The sequence below is a fragment of the Eleutherodactylus coqui genome, chromosome 1 (genome assembly GCF_035609145.1).
Source record: "Eleutherodactylus coqui strain aEleCoq1 chromosome 1, aEleCoq1.hap1, whole genome shotgun sequence".
NCBI lineage: Eukaryota > Metazoa > Chordata > Amphibia > Anura > Eleutherodactylidae > Eleutherodactylus > Eleutherodactylus coqui.
Window position 1 is genome coordinate 53,353,430 of NC_089837.1, and position 17,500 is coordinate 53,370,929.

General features: G+C 46.9%; 18 non-coding genes across 18 annotated transcripts; all 18 read right to left on the reverse strand.

The window, feature by feature from the left end:
* Positions 1-263: 263 nt before the first annotated feature.
* On the reverse strand, positions 264-337 carry TRNAN-GUU (transfer RNA asparagine (anticodon GUU)). The gene has a single exon. It is a non-coding gene; the product is annotated as a tRNA-Asn (tRNA).
* A 1,385-nt stretch (positions 338-1,722) lies between these two features.
* TRNAN-GUU (transfer RNA asparagine (anticodon GUU)) lies at positions 1,723-1,796 on the reverse strand. Its single transcript has one exon. It is a non-coding gene; the product is annotated as a tRNA-Asn (tRNA).
* Positions 1,797-3,157: 1,361 nt separating this feature from the next.
* Positions 3,158-3,231, reverse strand: TRNAN-GUU (transfer RNA asparagine (anticodon GUU)). The gene has a single exon. It is a non-coding gene; the product is annotated as a tRNA-Asn (tRNA).
* Positions 3,232-4,609: 1,378 nt separating this feature from the next.
* On the reverse strand, positions 4,610-4,683 carry TRNAN-GUU (transfer RNA asparagine (anticodon GUU)). The gene has a single exon. It is a non-coding gene; the product is annotated as a tRNA-Asn (tRNA).
* A 791-nt stretch (positions 4,684-5,474) lies between these two features.
* Positions 5,475-5,558, reverse strand: TRNAR-UCU (transfer RNA arginine (anticodon UCU)). Its single transcript is given in 2 exon segments — positions 5,475-5,510; positions 5,522-5,558. It is a non-coding gene; the product is annotated as a tRNA-Arg (tRNA).
* Positions 5,559-6,068: 510 nt separating this feature from the next.
* Positions 6,069-6,142, reverse strand: TRNAN-GUU (transfer RNA asparagine (anticodon GUU)). Its single transcript has one exon. It is a non-coding gene; the product is annotated as a tRNA-Asn (tRNA).
* A 791-nt stretch (positions 6,143-6,933) lies between these two features.
* Positions 6,934-7,017, reverse strand: TRNAR-UCU (transfer RNA arginine (anticodon UCU)). The gene is given in 2 exon segments: positions 6,934-6,969; positions 6,981-7,017. It is a non-coding gene; the product is annotated as a tRNA-Arg (tRNA).
* A 510-nt stretch (positions 7,018-7,527) lies between these two features.
* TRNAN-GUU (transfer RNA asparagine (anticodon GUU)) lies at positions 7,528-7,601 on the reverse strand. Its single transcript has one exon. It is a non-coding gene; the product is annotated as a tRNA-Asn (tRNA).
* Positions 7,602-8,392: 791 nt separating this feature from the next.
* Positions 8,393-8,476, reverse strand: TRNAR-UCU (transfer RNA arginine (anticodon UCU)). Its single transcript is given in 2 exon segments — positions 8,393-8,428; positions 8,440-8,476. It is a non-coding gene; the product is annotated as a tRNA-Arg (tRNA).
* A 510-nt stretch (positions 8,477-8,986) lies between these two features.
* Positions 8,987-9,060, reverse strand: TRNAN-GUU (transfer RNA asparagine (anticodon GUU)). The gene has a single exon. It is a non-coding gene; the product is annotated as a tRNA-Asn (tRNA).
* Positions 9,061-9,851: 791 nt separating this feature from the next.
* Positions 9,852-9,935, reverse strand: TRNAR-UCU (transfer RNA arginine (anticodon UCU)). Its single transcript is given in 2 exon segments — positions 9,852-9,887; positions 9,899-9,935. It is a non-coding gene; the product is annotated as a tRNA-Arg (tRNA).
* A 510-nt stretch (positions 9,936-10,445) lies between these two features.
* TRNAN-GUU (transfer RNA asparagine (anticodon GUU)) lies at positions 10,446-10,519 on the reverse strand. Its single transcript has one exon. It is a non-coding gene; the product is annotated as a tRNA-Asn (tRNA).
* A 791-nt stretch (positions 10,520-11,310) lies between these two features.
* Positions 11,311-11,394, reverse strand: TRNAR-UCU (transfer RNA arginine (anticodon UCU)). Its single transcript is given in 2 exon segments — positions 11,311-11,346; positions 11,358-11,394. It is a non-coding gene; the product is annotated as a tRNA-Arg (tRNA).
* Positions 11,395-11,904: 510 nt separating this feature from the next.
* TRNAN-GUU (transfer RNA asparagine (anticodon GUU)) lies at positions 11,905-11,978 on the reverse strand. The gene has a single exon. It is a non-coding gene; the product is annotated as a tRNA-Asn (tRNA).
* Positions 11,979-14,228: 2,250 nt separating this feature from the next.
* Positions 14,229-14,312, reverse strand: TRNAR-UCU (transfer RNA arginine (anticodon UCU)). Its single transcript is given in 2 exon segments — positions 14,229-14,264; positions 14,276-14,312. It is a non-coding gene; the product is annotated as a tRNA-Arg (tRNA).
* A 1,369-nt stretch (positions 14,313-15,681) lies between these two features.
* Positions 15,682-15,765, reverse strand: TRNAR-UCU (transfer RNA arginine (anticodon UCU)). Its single transcript is given in 2 exon segments — positions 15,682-15,717; positions 15,729-15,765. It is a non-coding gene; the product is annotated as a tRNA-Arg (tRNA).
* Positions 15,766-16,275: 510 nt separating this feature from the next.
* TRNAN-GUU (transfer RNA asparagine (anticodon GUU)) lies at positions 16,276-16,349 on the reverse strand. The gene has a single exon. It is a non-coding gene; the product is annotated as a tRNA-Asn (tRNA).
* Positions 16,350-17,140: 791 nt separating this feature from the next.
* TRNAR-UCU (transfer RNA arginine (anticodon UCU)) lies at positions 17,141-17,224 on the reverse strand. Its single transcript is given in 2 exon segments — positions 17,141-17,176; positions 17,188-17,224. It is a non-coding gene; the product is annotated as a tRNA-Arg (tRNA).
* Between the last annotated feature and the right edge of the window lie 276 nt (positions 17,225-17,500).

The window sequence follows — 17,500 nt, forward strand, 5'->3', positions numbered from 1 at the left end:
CTCCAACATCTTTACTTGCCAGCGCTTTGAAACTCTAGCATGATGGCCTTTTTATCTTTGGCGCTCAAAGAACTGGCCTTCGATAGCTCAGCTGGTAGAGCGGAGGACTGTAGAAGCAAATTAGCAATCCTTAGGTCGCTGGTTCAATTCCGGCTCGAAGGACCTTTTTGGCTAGCATTACCATTTTGAAGCTTTTAAACGGCTCAGACACACTGACAGCCACGTCTTTACGTGTAACATACGGCGCAAACAAAAGGCAAGCCCGTCCCTGGGTGGGCTTGAACCACCAACCTTTCGGTTAACAGCCGAACGCGCTAACCGATTGCGCCACAGAGACAACCACACATTGTGCCGCTGGCCAAATCCTCAGTCAGGTCAACTATATTCTCTCAGGTGACTACCTAAACAATAATATCAAAAAAAGGAAAAGAAGAGATAAACTAGAACACAACAGCGTGACTCAAAAGAGTACCCAACTGCCCACGGAGAGTGGCTCCCTGTTAGCGGCTTAGTAACAGTCAGAGGCTTCCTCAGCTTTGCCTCACCAGCACCTTGTAAGCTATCCCAATGCAGCAGAGTGGCGCAGCGGAAGCGTGCTGGGCCCATAACCCAGAGGTCGATGGATCGAAACCATCCTCTGCTAGGAAGCTTGGTTTTTGCAGTCCCTACCACATCAACATCTTCCTGGACAGCCCAATTTGAGAAATCGCTTTGTTTCTTAAAAAATGTCCTCTTCTCTGTCAATGCAGACATACATGCCTAAATACAGAAGATCATAGAATGGTAGAGTTGGAAGGGTCATCGGGTCCAAGCACCTGCTCAGTGCAGGATTACCTAAATCATTCCAGACAGATCTTTGTCCAGCCTTTGTTTGAACACTTCCATGGAAGGAGAACTCATCACCACCCGTGGTAACCTGTACCACTCATTGATCACTCTCACCGTCAGAAAGTTTTTTCTAATATGCCATTTAGAAAAGGGCTCTTCCCTTTGCACTGCAGATCAAAACTGAATGCTAAATCAGTCGCCTTAAAAAGCTTCAAGGCAGGGCTACGATAACAAATGAAGTCCTAGGCAGGTTTTTTGCCTAAGAGCACACAACAAGCTACCACAGTGCGCTAGAAAGTACGACTCTGGTGGGACTCAAACCCACAACCTTTGAATCACTTTCACTCTAGAAGTCCAATGCGCTATCCATTGCGCCACAGAGCCACTCTTAAGCCTTCCGCATAGTCAATTTTTGGCTGTGAAAAGGCCAGTGCATCTCACTTTTGTGACATCTATACTTAAAAAAAAAAAAAAAAAAAAAAGCCCTCAACTTTGGAAACTCTTGAATGCTGGGAATGTGCTAAAATTGCTGATCAGAGTAGACAGGTGGAAGCAGCAGGCAAGGGGGATTAGCTCACATGGTAGAGCGCTCGCTTCGCATGCGAGAGGTAGCGGGATCGATGCCTGCATCCTCCAACATCTTTACTTGCCAGCGCTTTGAAACTCTAGCATGATGGCCTTTTTATCTTTGGCGCTCAAAGAACTGGCCTTCGATAGCTCAGCTGGTAGAGCGGAGGACTGTAGAAGCAAATTAGCAATCCTTAGGTCGCTGGTTCAATTCCGGCTCGAAGGACCTTTTTGGCTAGCATTACCATTTTGAAGCTTTTAAACGGCTCAGACACACTGACAGCCACGTCTTTACGTGTAACATACGGCGCAAACAAAAGGCAAGCCCGTCCCTGGGTGGGCTTGAACCACCAACCTTTCGGTTAACAGCCGAACGCGCTAACCGATTGCGCCACAGAGACAACCACACATTGTGCCGCTGGCCAAATCCTCAGTCAGGTCAACTATATTCTCTCAGGTGACTACCTAAACAATAATATCAAAAAAAGGAAAAGAAGAGATAAACTAGAACACAACAGCGTGACTCAAAAGAGTACCCAACTGCCCACGGAGAGTGGCTCCCTGTTAGCGGCTTAGTAACAGTCAGAGGCTTCCTCAGCTTTGCCTCACCAGCACCTTGTAAGCTATCCCAATGCAGCAGAGTGGCGCAGCGGAAGCGTGCTGGGCCCATAACCCAGAGGTCGATGGATCGAAACCATCCTCTGCTAGGAAGCTTGTTTTTTGCAGTCCCTACCACATCAACATCTTCCTGGACAGCCCAATTTGAGAAATCGCTTTGTTTCTTAAAAAATGTCCTCTTCTCTGTCAATGCAGACATACATGCCTAAATACAGAAGATCATAGAATGGTAGAGTTGGAAGGGTCATCGGGTCCAAGCACCTGCTCAGTGCAGGATTACCTAAATCATTCCAGACAGATCTTTGTCCAGGCTTTGTTTGAACACTTCCATGGAAGGAGAACTCATCACCACCCGTGGTAACCTGTACCACTCATTGATCACTCTCACCGTCAGAAAGTTTTTTCTAATATGCCATTTAGAAAAGGGCTCTTCCCTTTGCACTGCAGATCAAAACTGAATGCTAAATCAGTCGCCTTAAAAAGCTTCAAGGCAGGGCTACGATAACAAATGAAGTCCTAGGCAGGTTTTTTGCCTAAGAGCACACAACAAGCTACCACAGTGCGCTAGAAAGTACGACTCTGGTGGGACTCGAACCCACAACCTTTGAATCACTTTCACTCTAGAAGCCCAATGCGCTATCCATTGCGCCACAGAGCCACTCTTAAACCTTCCGCATAGTCAATTTTTGGCTGTGAAAAGGCCAGTGCATCTCACTTTTGTGACATCTATACTTAAAAAAAAAAAAAAAAGCCCTCAACTTTGGAAACTCTTGAATGCTGGGAATGTGCTAAAATTGCTGATCAGAGTAGACAGGTGGAAGCAGCAGGCAAGGGGGATTAGCTCACATGGTAGAGCGCTCGCTTCGCATGCGAGAGGTAGCGGGATCGATGCCTGCATCCTCCAACATCTTTACTTGCCAGCGCTTTGAAACTCTAGCATGATGGCCTTTTTATCTTTGGCGCTCAAAGAACTGGCCTTCGATAGCTCAGCTGGTAGAGCGGAGGACTGTAGAAGCAAATTAGCAATCCTTAGGTCGCTGGTTCAATTCCGGCTCGAAGGACCTTTTTGAAGCTTTTAAACGGCTCAGACACACTGACAGCCACGTCTTTACGTGTAACATACGGCGCAAACAAAAGGCAAGCCCGTCCCTGGGTGGGCTTGAACCACCAACCTTTCGGTTAACAGCCGAACGCGCTAACCGATTGCGCCACAGAGACAACCACACATTGTGCCGCTGGCCAAATCCTCAGTCAGGTCAACTATATTCTCTCAGGTGACTACCTAAACAATAATATCAAAAAAAGGAAAAGAAGAGATAAACTAGAACACAACAGCGTGACTCAAAAGAGTACCCAACTGCCCACGGAGAGTGGCTCCCTGTTAGCGGCTTAGTAACAGTCAGAGGCTTCCTCAGCTTTGCCTCACCAGCACCTTGTAAGCTATCCCAATGCAGCAGAGTGGCGCAGCGGAAGTGTGCTGGGCCCATAACCCAGAGGTCGATGGATCGAAACCATCCTCTGCTAGGAAGCTTGGTTTTTGCAGTCCCTACCACATCAACATCTTCCTGGACAGCCCAATTTGAGAAATCGCTTTGTTTCTTAAAAAATGTCCTCTTCTCTGTCAATGCAGACATACATGCCTAAATACAGAAGATCATAGAATGGTAGAGTTGGAAGGGTCATCGGGTCCAAGCACCTGCTCAGTGCAGGATTACCTAAATCATTCCAGACAGATCTTTGTCCAGGCTTTGTTTGAACACTTCCATGGAAGGAGAACTCATCACCACCCGTGGTAACCTGTACCACTCATTGATCACTCTCACCGTCAGAAAGTTTTTTCTAATATGCCATTTAGAAAAGGGCTCTTCCCTTTGCACTGCAGATCAAAACTGAATGCTAAATCAGTCGCCTTAAAAAGCTTCAAGGCAGGGCTACGATAACAAATGAAGTCCTAGGCAGGTTTTTTGCCTAAGAGCACACAACAAGCTACCACAGTGCGCTAGAAAGTACGACTCTGGTGGGACTCAAACCCACAACCTTTGAATCACTTTCACTCTAGAAGTCCAATGCGCTATCCATTGCGCCACAGAGCCACTCTTAAACCTTCCGCATAGTCAATTTTTGGCTGTGAAAAGGCCAGTGCATCTCACTTTTGTGACATCTATACTTAAAAAAAAAAAAAAAGCCCTCAACTTTGGAAACTCTTGAATGCTGGGAATGTGCTAAAATTGCTGATCAGAGTAGACAGGTGGAAGCAGCAGGCAAGGGGGATTAGCTCACATGGTAGAGCGCTCGCTTCGCATGCGAGAGGTAGCGGGATCGATGCCTGCATCCTCCAACATCTTTACTTGCCAGCGCTTTGAAACTCTAGCATGATGGCCTTTTTATCTTTGGCGCTCAAAGAACTGGCCTTCGATAGCTCAGCTGGTAGAGCGGAGGACTGTAGAAGCAAATTAGCAATCCTTAGGTCGCTGGTTCAATTCCGGCTCGAAGGACCTTTTTGGCTAGCATTACCATTTTGAAGCTTTTAAACGGCTCAGACACACTGACAGCCACGTCTTTACGTGTAACATACGGCGCAAACAAAAGGCAAGCCCGTCCCTGGGTGGGCTTGAACCACCAACCTTTCGGTTAACAGCCGAACGCGCTAACCGATTGCGCCACAGAGACAACCACACATTGTGCCGCTGGCCAAATCCTCAGTCAGGTCAACTATATTCTCTCAGGTGACTACCTAAACAATAATATCAAAAAAAGGAAAAGAAGAGATAAACTAGAACACAACAGCGTGACTCAAAAGAGTACCCAACTGCCCACGGAGAGTGGCTCCCTGTTAGCGGCTTAGTAACAGTCAGAGGCTTCCTCAGCTTTGCCTCACCAGCACCTTGTAAGCTATCCCAATGCAGCAGAGTGGCGCAGCGGAAGCGTGCTGGGCCCATAACCCAGAGGTCGATGGATCGAAACCATCCTCTGCTAGGAAGCTTGGTTTTTGCAGTCCCTACCACATCAACATCTTCCTGGACAGCCCAATTTGAGAAATCGCTTTGTTTCTTAAAAAATGTCCTCTTCTCTGTCAATGCAGACATACATGCCTAAATACAGAAGATCATAGAATGGTAGAGTTGGAAGGGTCATCGGGTCCAAGCACCTGCTCAGTGCAGGATTACCTAAATCATTCCAGACAGATCTTTGTCCAGCCTTTGTTTGAACACTTCCATGGAAGGAGAACTCATCACCACCCGTGGTAACCTGTACCACTCATTGATCACTCTCACCGTCAGAAAGTTTTTTCTAATATGCCATTTAGAAAAGGGCTCTTCCCTTTGCACTGCAGATCAAAACTGAATGCTAAATCAGTCGCCTTAAAAAGCTTCAAGGCAGGGCTACGATAACAAATGAAGTCCTAGGCAGGTTTTTTGCCTAAGAGCACACAACAAGCTACCACAGTGCGCTAGAAAGTACGACTCTGGTGGGACTCGAACCCACAACCTTTGAATCACTTTCACTCTAGAAGTCCAATGCGCTATCCATTGCGCCACAGAGCCACTCTTAAGCCTTCCGCATAGTCAATTTTTGGCTGTGAAAAGGCCAGTGCATCTCACTTTTGTGACATCTATACTTAAAAAAAAAAAAAAAAAAAAAAGCCCTCAACTTTGGAAACTCTTGAATGCTGGGAATGTGCTAAAATTGCTGATCAGAGTAGACAGGTGGAAGCAGCAGGCAAGGGGGATTAGCTCACATGGTAGAGCGCTCGCTTCGCATGCGAGAGGTAGCGGGATCGATGCCTGCATCCTCCAACATCTTTACTTGCCAGCGCTTTGAAACTCTAGCATGATGGCCTTTTTATCTTTGGCGCTCAAAGAACTGGCCTTCGATAGCTCAGCTGGTAGAGCGGAGGACTGTAGAAGCAAATTAGCAATCCTTAGGTCGCTGGTTCAATTCCGGCTCGAAGGACCTTTTTGGCTAGCATTACCATTTTGAAGCTTTTAAACGGCTCAGACACACTGACAGCCACGTCTTTACGTGTAACATACGGCGCAAACAAAAGGCAAGCCCGTCCCTGGGTGGGCTTGAACCACCAACCTTTCGGTTAACAGCCGAACGCGCTAACCGATTGCGCCACAGAGACAACCACACATTGTGCCGCTGGCCAAATCCTCAGTCAGGTCAACTATATTCTCTCAGGTGACTACCTAAACAATAATATCAAAAAAAGGAAAAGAAGAGATAAACTAGAACACAACAGCGTGACTCAAAAGAGTACCCAACTGCCCACGGAGAGTGGCTCCCTGTTAGCGGCTTAGTAACAGTCAGAGGCTTCCTCAGCTTTGCCTCACCAGCACCTTGTAAGCTATCCCAATGCAGCAGAGTGGCGCAGCGGAAGCGTGCTGGGCCCATAACCCAGAGGTCGATGGATCGAAACCATCCTCTGCTAGGAAGCTTGGTTTTTGCAGTCCCTACCACATCAACATCTTCCTGGACAGCCCAATTTGAGAAATCGCTTTGTTTCTTAAAAAATGTCCTCTTCTCTGTCAATGCAGACATACATGCCTAAATACAGAAGATCATAGAATGGTAGAGTTGGAAGGGTCATCGGGTCCAAGCACCTGCTCAGTGCAGGATTACCTAAATCATTCCAGACAGATCTTTGTCCAGCCTTTGTTTGAACACTTCCATGGAAGGAGAACTCATCACCACCCGTGGTAACCTGTACCACTCATTGATCACTCTCACCGTCAGAAAGTTTTTTCTAATATGCCATTTAGAAAAGGGCTCTTCCCTTTGCACTGCAGATCAAAACTGAATGCTAAATCAGTCGCCTTAAAAAGCTTCAAGGCAGGGCTACGATAACAAATGAAGTCCTAGGCAGGTTTTTTGCCTAAGAGCACACAACAAGCTACCACAGTGCGCTAGAAAGTACGACTCTGGTGGGACTCGAACCCACAACCTTTGAATCACTTTCACTCTAGAAGTCCAATGCGCTATCCATTGCGCCACAGAGCCACTCTTAAGCCTTCCGCATAGTCAATTTTTGGCTGTGAAAAGGCCAGTGCATCTCACTTTTGTGACATCTATACTTAAAAAAAAAAAAAAAAAAAAAAGCCCTCAACTTTGGAAACTCTTGAATGCTGGGAATGTGCTAAAATTGCTGATCAGAGTAGACAGGTGGAAGCAGCAGGCAAGGGGGATTAGCTCACATGGTAGAGCGCTCGCTTCGCATGCGAGAGGTAGCGGGATCGATGCCTGCATCCTCCAACATCTTTACTTGCCAGCGCTTTGAAACTCTAGCATGATGGCCTTTTTATCTTTGGCGCTCAAAGAACTGGCCTTCGATAGCTCAGCTGGTAGAGCGGAGGACTGTAGAAGCAAATTAGCAATCCTTAGGTCGCTGGTTCAATTCCGGCTCGAAGGACCTTTTTGGCTAGCATTACCATTTTGAAGCTTTTAAACGGCTCAGACACACTGACAGCCACGTCTTTACGTGTAACATACGGCGCAAACAAAAGGCAAGCCCGTCCCTGGGTGGGCTTGAACCACCAACCTTTCGGTTAACAGCCGAACGCGCTAACCGATTGCGCCACAGAGACAACCACACATTGTGCCGCTGGCCAAATCCTCAGTCAGGTCAACTATATTCTCTCAGGTGACTACCTAAACAATAATATCAAAAAAAGGAAAAGAAGAGATAAACTAGAACACAACAGCGTGACTCAAAAGAGTACCCAACTGCCCACGGAGAGTGGCTCCCTGTTAGCGGCTTAGTAACAGTCAGAGGCTTCCTCAGCTTTGCCTCACCAGCACCTTGTAAGCTATCCCAATGCAGCAGAGTGGCGCAGCGGAAGCGTGCTGGGCCCATAACCCAGAGGTCGATGGATCGAAACCATCCTCTGCTAGGAAGCTTGGTTTTTGCAGTCCCTACCACATCAACATCTTCCTGGACAGCCCAATTTGAGAAATCGCTTTGTTTCTTAAAAAATGTCCTCTTCTCTGTCAATGCAGACATACATGCCTAAATACAGAAGATCATAGAATGGTAGAGTTGGAAGGGTCATCGGGTCCAAGCACCTGCTCAGTGCAGGATTACCTAAATCATTCCAGACAGATCTTTGTCCAGCCTTTGTTTGAACACTTCCATGGAAGGAGAACTCATCACCACCCGTGGTAACCTGTACCACTCATTGATCACTCTCACCGTCAGAAAGTTTTTTCTAATATGCCATTTAGAAAAGGGCTCTTCCCTTTGCACTGCAGATCAAAACTGAATGCTAAATCAGTCGCCTTAAAAAGCTTCAAGGCAGGGCTACGATAACAAATGAAGTCCTAGGCAGGTTTTTTGCCTAAGAGCACACAACAAGCTACCACAGTGCGCTAGAAAGTACGACTCTGGTGGGACTCGAACCCACAACCTTTGAATCACTTTCACTCTAGAAGTCCAATGCGCTATCCATTGCGCCACAGAGCCACTCTTAAGCCTTCCGCATAGTCAATTTTTGGCTGTGAAAAGGCCAGTGCATCTCACTTTTGTGACATCTATACTTAAAAAAAAAAAAAAAAAAAAAAGCCCTCAACTTTGGAAACTCTTGAATGCTGGGAATGTGCTAAAATTGCTGATCAGAGTAGACAGGTGGAAGCAGCAGGCAAGGGGGATTAGCTCACATGGTAGAGCGCTCGCTTCGCATGCGAGAGGTAGCGGGATCGATGCCTGCATCCTCCAACATCTTTACTTGCCAGCGCTTTGAAACTCTAGCATGATGGCCTTTTTATCTTTGGCGCTCAAAGAACTGGCCTTCGATAGCTCAGCTGGTAGAGCGGAGGACTGTAGAAGCAAATTAGCAATCCTTAGGTCGCTGGTTCAATTCCGGCTCGAAGGACCTTTTTGGCTAGCATTACCATTTTGAAGCTTTTAAACGGCTCAGACACACTGACAGCCACGTCTTTACGTGTAACATACGGCGCAAACAAAAGGCAAGCCCGTCCCTGGGTGGGCTTGAACCACCAACCTTTCGGTTAACAGCCGAACGCGCTAACCGATTGCGCCACAGAGACAACCACACATTGTGCCGCTGGCCAAATCCTCAGTCAGGTCAACTATATTCTCTCAGGTGACTACCTAAACAATAATATCAAAAAAAGGAAAAGAAGAGATAAACTAGAACACAACAGCGTGACTCAAAAGAGTACCCAACTGCCCACGGAGAGTGGCTCCCTGTTAGCGGCTTAGTAACAGTCAGAGGCTTCCTCAGCTTTGCCTCACCAGCACCTTGTAAGCTATCCCAATGCAGCAGAGTGGCGCAGCGGAAGCGTGCTGGGCCCATAACCCAGAGGTCGATGGATCGAAACCATCCTCTGCTAGGAAGCTTGGTTTTTGCAGTCCCTACCACATCAACATCTTCCTGGACAGCCCAATTTGAGAAATCGCTTTGTTTCTTAAAAAATGTCCTCTTCTCTGTCAATGCAGACATACATGCCTAAATACAGAAGATCATAGAATGGTAGAGTTGGAAGGGTCATCGGGTCCAAGCACCTGCTCAGTGCAGGATTACCTAAATCATTCCAGACAGATCTTTGTCCAGCCTTTGTTTGAACACTTCCATGGAAGGAGAACTCATCACCACCCGTGGTAACCTGTACCACTCATTGATCACTCTCACCGTCAGAAAGTTTTTTCTAATATGCCATTTAGAAAAGGGCTCTTCCCTTTGCACTGCAGATCAAAACTGAATGCTAAATCAGTCGCCTTAAAAAGCTTCAAGGCAGGGCTACGATAACAAATGAAGTCCTAGGCAGGTTTTTTGCCTAAGAGCACACAACAAGCTACCACAGTGCGCTAGAAAGTACGACTCTGGTGGGACTCGAACCCACAACCTTTGAATCACTTTCACTCTAGAAGTCCAATGCGCTATCCATTGCGCCACAGAGCCACTCTTAAGCCTTCCGCATAGTCAATTTTTGGCTGTGAAAAGGCCAGTGCATCTCACTTTTGTGACATCTATACTTAAAAAAAAAAAAAAAAAAAAAAGCCCTCAACTTTGGAAACTCTTGAATGCTGGGAATGTGCTAAAATTGCTGATCAGAGTAGACAGGTGGAAGCAGCAGGCAAGGGGGATTAGCTCACATGGTAGAGCGCTCGCTTCGCATGCGAGAGGTAGCGGGATCGATGCCTGCATCCTCCAACATCTTTACTTGCCAGCGCTTTGAAACTCTAGCATGATGGCCTTTTTATCTTTGGCGCTCAAAGAACTGGCCTTCGATAGCTCAGCTGGTAGAGCGGAGGACTGTAGAAGCAAATTAGCAATCCTTAGGTCGCTGGTTCAATTCCGGCTCGAAGGACCTTTTTGGCTAGCATTACCATTTTGAAGCTTTTAAACGGCTCAGACACACTGACAGCCACGTCTTTACGTGTAACATACGGCGCAAACAAAAGGCAAGCCCGTCCCTGGGTGGGCTTGAACCACCAACCTTTCGGTTAACAGCCGAACGCGCTAACCGATTGCGCCACAGAGACAACCACACATTGTGCCGCTGGCCAAATCCTCAGTCAGGTCAACTATATTCTCTCAGGTGACTACCTAAACAATAATATCAAAAAAAGGAAAAGAAGAGATAAACTAGAACACAACAGCGTGACTCAAAAGAGTACCCAACTGCCCACGGAGAGTGGCTCCCTGTTAGCGGCTTAGTAACAGTCAGAGGCTTCCTCAGCTTTGCCTCACCAGCACCTTGTAAGCTATCCCAATGCAGCAGAGTGGCGCAGCGGAAGCGTGCTGGGCCCATAACCCAGAGGTCGATGGATCGAAACCATCCTCTGCTAGGAAGCTTGGTTTTTGCAGTCCCTACCACATCAACATCTTCCTGGACAGCCCAATTTGAGAAATCGCTTTGTTTCTTAAAAAATGTCCTCTTCTCTGTCAATGCAGACATACATGCCTAAATACAGAAGATCATAGAATGGTAGAGTTGGAAGGGTCATCGGGTCCAAGCACCTGCTCAGTGCAGGATTACCTAAATCATTCCAGACAGATCTTTGTCCAGCCTTTGTTTGAACACTTCCATGGAAGGAGAACTCATCACCACCCGTGGTAACCTGTACCACTCATTGATCACTCTCACCGTCAGAAAGTTTTTTCTAATATGCCATTTAGAAAAGGGCTCTTCCCTTTGCACTGCAGATCAAAACTGAATGCTAAATCAGTCGCCTTAAAAAGCTTCAAGGCAGGGCTACGATAACAAATGAAGTCCTAGGCAGGTTTTTTGCCTAAGAGCACACAACAAGCTACCACAGTGCGCTAGAAAGTACGACTCTGGTGGGACTCGAACCCACAACCTTTGAATCACTTTCACTCTAGAAGTCCAATGCGCTATCCATTGCGCCACAGAGCCACTCTTAAGCCTTCCGCATAGTCAATTTTTGGCTGTGAAAAGGCCAGTGCATCTCACTTTTGTGACATCTATACTTAAAAAAAAAAAAAAAAAAAAAAGCCCTCAACTTTGGAAACTCTTGAATGCTGGGAATGTGCTAAAATTGCTGATCAGAGTAGACAGGTGGAAGCAGCAGGCAAGGGGGATTAGCTCACATGGTAGAGCGCTCGCTTCGCATGCGAGAGGTAGCGGGATCGATGCCTGCATCCTCCAACATCTTTACTTGCCAGCGCTTTGAAACTCTAGCATGATGGCCTTTTTATCTTTGGCGCTCAAAGAACTGGCCTTCGATAGCTCAGCTGGTAGAGCGGAGGACTGTAGAAGCAAATTAGCAATCCTTAGGTCGCTGGTTCAATTCCGGCTCGAAGGACCTTTTTGGCTAGCATTACCATTTTGAAGCTTTTAAACGGCTCAGACACACTGACAGCCACGTCTTTACGTGTAACATACGGCGCAAACAAAAGGCAAGCCCGTCCCTGGGTGGGCTTGAACCACCAACCTTTCGGTTAACAGCCGAACGCGCTAACCGATTGCGCCACAGAGACAACCACACATTGTGCCGCTGGCCAAATCCTCAGTCAGGTCAACTATATTCTCTCAGGTGACTACCTAAACAATAATATCAAAAAAAGGAAAAGAAGAGATAAACTAGAACACAACAGCGTGACTCAAAAGAGTACCCAACTGCCCACGGAGAGTGGCTCCCTGTTAGCGGCTTAGTAACAGTCAGAGGCTTCCTCAGCTTTGCCTCACCAGCACCTTGTAAGCTATCCCAATGCAGCAGAGTGGCGCAGCGGAAGCGTGCTGGGCCCATAACCCAGAGGTCGATGGATCGAAACCATCCTCTGCTAGGAAGCTTGGTTTTTGCAGTCCCTACCACATCAACATCTTCCTGGACAGCCCAATTTGAGAAATCGCTTTGTTTCTTAAAAAATGTCCTCTTCTCTGTCAATGCAGACATACATGCCTAAATACAGAAGATCATAGAATGGTAGAGTTGGAAGGGTCATCGGGTCCAAGCACCTGCTCAGTGCAGGATTACCTAAATCATTCCAGACAGATCTTTGTCCAGCCTTTGTTTGAACACTTCCATGGAAGGAGAACTCATCACCACCCGTGGTAACCTGTACCACTCATTGATCACTCTCACCGTCAGAAAGTTTTTTCTAATATGCCATTTAGAAAAGGGCTCTTCCCTTTGCACTGCAGATCAAAACTGAATGCTAAATCAGTCGCCTTAAAAAGCTTCAAGGCAGGGCTACGATAACAAATGAAGTCCTAGGCAGGTTTTTTGCCTAAGAGCACACAACAAGCTACCACAGTGCGCTAGAAAGTACGACTCTGGTGGGACTCAAACCCACAACCTTTGAATCACTTTCACTCTAGAAGTCCAATGCGCTATCCATTGCGCCACAGAGCCACTCTTAAGCCTTCCGCATAGTCAATTTTTGGCTGTGAAAAGGCCAGTGCATCTCACTTTTGTGACATCTATACTTAAAAAAAAAAAAAAAAAAAAAAGCCCTCAACTTTGGAAACTCTTGAATGCTGGGAATGTGCTAAAATTGCTGATCAGAGTAGACAGGTGGAAGCAGCAGGCAAGGGGGATTAGCTCACATGGTAGAGCGCTCGCTTCGCATGCGAGAGGTAGCGGGATCGATGCCTGCATCCTCCAACATCTTTACTTGCCAGCGCTTTGAAACTCTAGCATGATGGCCTTTTTATCTTTGGCGCTCAAAGAACTGGCCTTCGATAGCTCAGCTGGTAGAGCGGAGGACTGTAGAAGCAAATTAGCAATCCTTAGGTCGCTGGTTCAATTCCGGCTCGAAGGACCTTTTTGGCTAGCATTACCATTTTGAAGCTTTTAAACGGCTCAGACACACTGACAGCCACGTCTTTACGTGTAACATACGGCGCAAACAAAAGGCAAGCCCGTCCCTGGGTGGGCTTGAACCACCAACCTTTCGGTTAACAGCCGAACACGCTAACCGATTGCGCCACAGAGACAACCACACATTGTGCCGCTGGCCAAATCCTCAGTCAGGTCAACTATATTCTCTCAGGTGACTACCTAAACAATAATATCAAAAAAAGGAAAAGAAGAGATAAACTAGAACACAACAGCGTGACTCAAAAGAGTACCCAACTGCCCACGGAGAGTGGCTCCCTGTTAGCGGCTTAGTAACAGTCAGAGGCTTCCTCAGCTTTGCCTCACCAGCACCTTGTAAGCTATCCCAATGCAGCAGAGTGGCGCAGCGGAAGCGTGCTGGGCCCATAACCCAGAGGTCGATGGATCGAAACCATCCTCTGCTAGGAAGCTTGGTTTTTGCAGTCCCTACCACATCAACATCTTCCTGGACAGCCCAATTTGAGAAATCGCTTTGTTTCTTAAAAAATGTCCTCTTCTCTGTCAATGCAGACATACATGCCTAAATACAGAAGATCATAGAATGGTAGAGTTGGAAGGGTCATCGGGTCCAAGCACCTGCTCAGTGCAGGATTACCTAAATCATTCCAGACAGATCTTTGTCCAGCCTTTGTTTGAACACTTCCATGGAAGGAGAACTCATCACCACCCGTGGTAACCTGTACCACTCATTGATCACTCTCACCGTCAGAAAGTTTTTTCTAATATGCCATTTAGAAAAGGGCTCTTCCCTTTGCACTGCAGATCAAAACTGAATGCTAAATCAGTCGCCTTAAAAAGCTTCAAGGCAGGGCTACGATAACAAATGAAGTCCTAGGCAGGTTTTTTGCCTAAGAGCACACAACAAGCTACCACAGTGCGCTAGAAAGTACGACTCTGGTGGGACTCGAACCCACAACCTTTGAATCACTTTCACTCTAGAAGTCCAATGCGCTATCCATTGCGCCACAGAGCCACTCTTAAGCCTTCCGCATAGTCAATTTTTGGCTGTGAAAAGGCCAGTGCATCTCACTTTTGTGACATCTATACTTAAAAAAAAAAAAAAAAGCCCTCAACTTTGGAAACTCTTGAATGCTGGGAATGTGCTAAAATTGCTGATCAGAGTAGACAGGTGGAAGCAGCAGGCAAGGGGGATTAGCTCACATGGTAGAGCGCTCGCTTCGCATGCGAGAGGTAGCGGGATCGATGCCTGCATCCTCCAACATCTTTACTTGCCAGCGCTTTGAAACTCTAGCATGATGGCCTTTTTATCTTTGGCGCTCAAAAAACTGGCCTTCGATAGCTCAGCTGGTAGAGCGGAGGACTGTAGAAGCAAATTAGTAATCCTTAGGTCGCTGGTTCAATTCCGGCTCGAAGGACCTTTTTGGCTAGCATTACCATTTTGAAGCTTTTAAACGGCTCAGACACACTGACAGCCACGTCTTTACGTGTAACATACGGCGCAAACAAAAGGCAAGCCCGTCCCTGGGTGGGCTTGAACCACCAACCTTTCGGTTAACAGCCGAACGTGCTAACCGATTGCGCCACAGAGACAACCACACATTGTGCCGCTGGCCAAATCCTCAGTCAGGTCAACTATATTCTCTCAGGTGACTACCTAAACAATAATATCAAAAAAAGGAAAAGAAGAGATAAACTAGAACACAACAGCGTGACTCAAAAGAGTACCCAACTGCCCACGGAGAGTGGCTCCCTGTTAGCGGCTTAGTAACAGTCAGAGGCTTCCTCAGCTTTGCCTCACCAGCACCTTGTAAGCTATCCCAATGCAGCAGAGTGGCGCAGCGGAAGCGTGCTGGGCCCATAACCCAGAGGTCGATGGATCGAAACCATCCTCTGCTAGGAAGCTTGGTTTTTGCAGTCCCTACCACATCAACATCTTCCTGGACAGCCCAATTTGAGAAATCGCTTTGTTTCTTAAAAAATGTCCTCTTCTCTGTCAATGCAGACATACATGCCTAAATACAGAAGATCATAGAATGGTAGAGTTGGAAGGGTCATCGGGTCCAAGCACCTGCTCAGTGCAGGATTACCTAAATCATTCCAGACAGATCTTTGTCCAGCCTTTGTTTGAACACTTCCATGGAAGGAGAACTCATCACCACCCGTGGTAACCTGTACCACTCATTGATCACTCTCACCGTCAGAAAGTTTTTTCTAATATGCCATTTAGAAAAGGGCTCTTCCCTATGCACTGCAGATCAAAACTGAATGCTAAATCAGTCGCCTTAAAAAGCTTCAAGGCAGGGCTACGATAACAAATGAAGTCCTAGGCAGGTTTTTTGCCTAAGAGCACACAACAAGCTACCACAGTGCGCTAGAAAGTACGACTCTGGTGGGACTCGAACCCACAACCTTTGAATCACTTTCACTCTAGAAGTCCAATGCGCTATCCATTGCGCCACAGAGCCACTCTTAAGCCTTCCGCATAGTCAATTTTTGGCTGTGAAAAGGCCAGTGCATCTCACTTTTGTGACATCTATACTTAAAAAAAAAAAAAAAAAAAAAAGCCCTCAACTTTGGAAACTCTTGAATGCTGGGAATGTGCTAAAATTGCTGATCAGAGTAGACAGGTGGAAGCAGCAGGCAAGGGGGATTAGCTCACATGGTAGAGCGCTCGCTTCGCATGCGAGAGGTAGCGGGATCGATGCCTGCATCCTCCAACATCTTTACTTGCCAGCGCTTTGAAACTCTAGCATGATGGCCTTTTTATCTTTGGCGCTCAAAGAACTGGCCTTCGATAGCTCAGCTGGTAGAGCGGAGGACTGTAGAAGCAAATTAGCAATCCTTAGGTCGCTGGTTCAATTCTGGCTCGAAGGACCTTTTTGGCTAGCATTACCATTTTGAAGCTTTTAAACGGCTCAGACACACTGACAGCCACGTCTTTACGTGTAACATACGGCGCAAACAAAAGGCAAGCCCGTCCCTGGGTGGGCTTGAACCACCAACCTTTCGGTTAACAGCCGAACGCGCTAACCGATTGCGCCACAGAGACAACCACACATTGTGCCGCTGGCCAAATCCTCAGTCAGGTCAACTATATTCTCTCAGGTGACTACCTAAACAATAATATCAAAAAAAGGAAAAGAAGAGATAAACTAGAACACAACAGCGTGACTCAAAAGAGTACCCAACTGCCCACGGAGAGTGGCTCCCTGTTAGCGGCTTAGTAACAGTCAGAGGCTTCCTCAGCTTTGCCTCACCAGCACCTTGTAAGCTATCCCAATGCAGCAGAGTGGCGCAGCGGAAGCGTGCTGGGCCCATAACCCACAGGTCGATGGATCGAAACCATCCTCTGCTAGGAAGCTTGGTTTTTGCAGTCCCTACCACATCAACATCTTCCTGGACAGCCCAATTTGAGAAATCGCTTTGTTTCTTAAAAAATGTCCTCTTCTCTGTCAATGCAGACATACATGCCTAAATACAGAAGATCATAGAATGGTAGAGTTGGAAGGGTCATCGGGTCCAAGCACCTGCTCAGTGCAGGATTACCTAAATCATTCCAGACAGATCTTTGTCCAGCCTTTGTTTGAACACTTCCATGGAAGGAGAACTCATCACCACCCGTGGTAACCTGTACCACTCATTGATCACTCTCACCGTCAGAAAGTTTTTTCTAATATGCCATTTAGAAAAGGGCTCTTCCCTTTGCACTGCAGATCAAAACTGAATGCTAAATCAGTCGCCTTAAAAAGCTTCAAGGCAGGGCTACGATAACAAATGAAGTCCTAGGCAGGTTTTTTGCCTAAGAGCACACAACAAGCTACCACAGTGCGCTCGAAAGTACGACTCTGGTGGGACTCGAACCCACAACCTTTGAATCACTTTCACTCTAGAAGTCCAATGCGCTATCCATTGCGCCACAGAGCCACTCTTAAGCCTTCCGCATAGTCAATTTTTGGCTGTGAAAAGGCCAGTGCATCTCACTTTTGTGACATCTATACTTAAAAAAAAAAAAAAAAAAAAAAGCCCTCAACTTTGGAAACTCTTGAATGCTGGGAATGTGCTAAAATTGCTGATCAGAGTAGACAGGTGGAAGCAGCAGGCAAGGGGGATTAGCTCACATGGTAGAGCGCTCGCTTCGCATGCGAGAGGTAGCGGGATCGATGCCTGCATCCTCCAACATCTTTACTTGCCAGCGCTTTG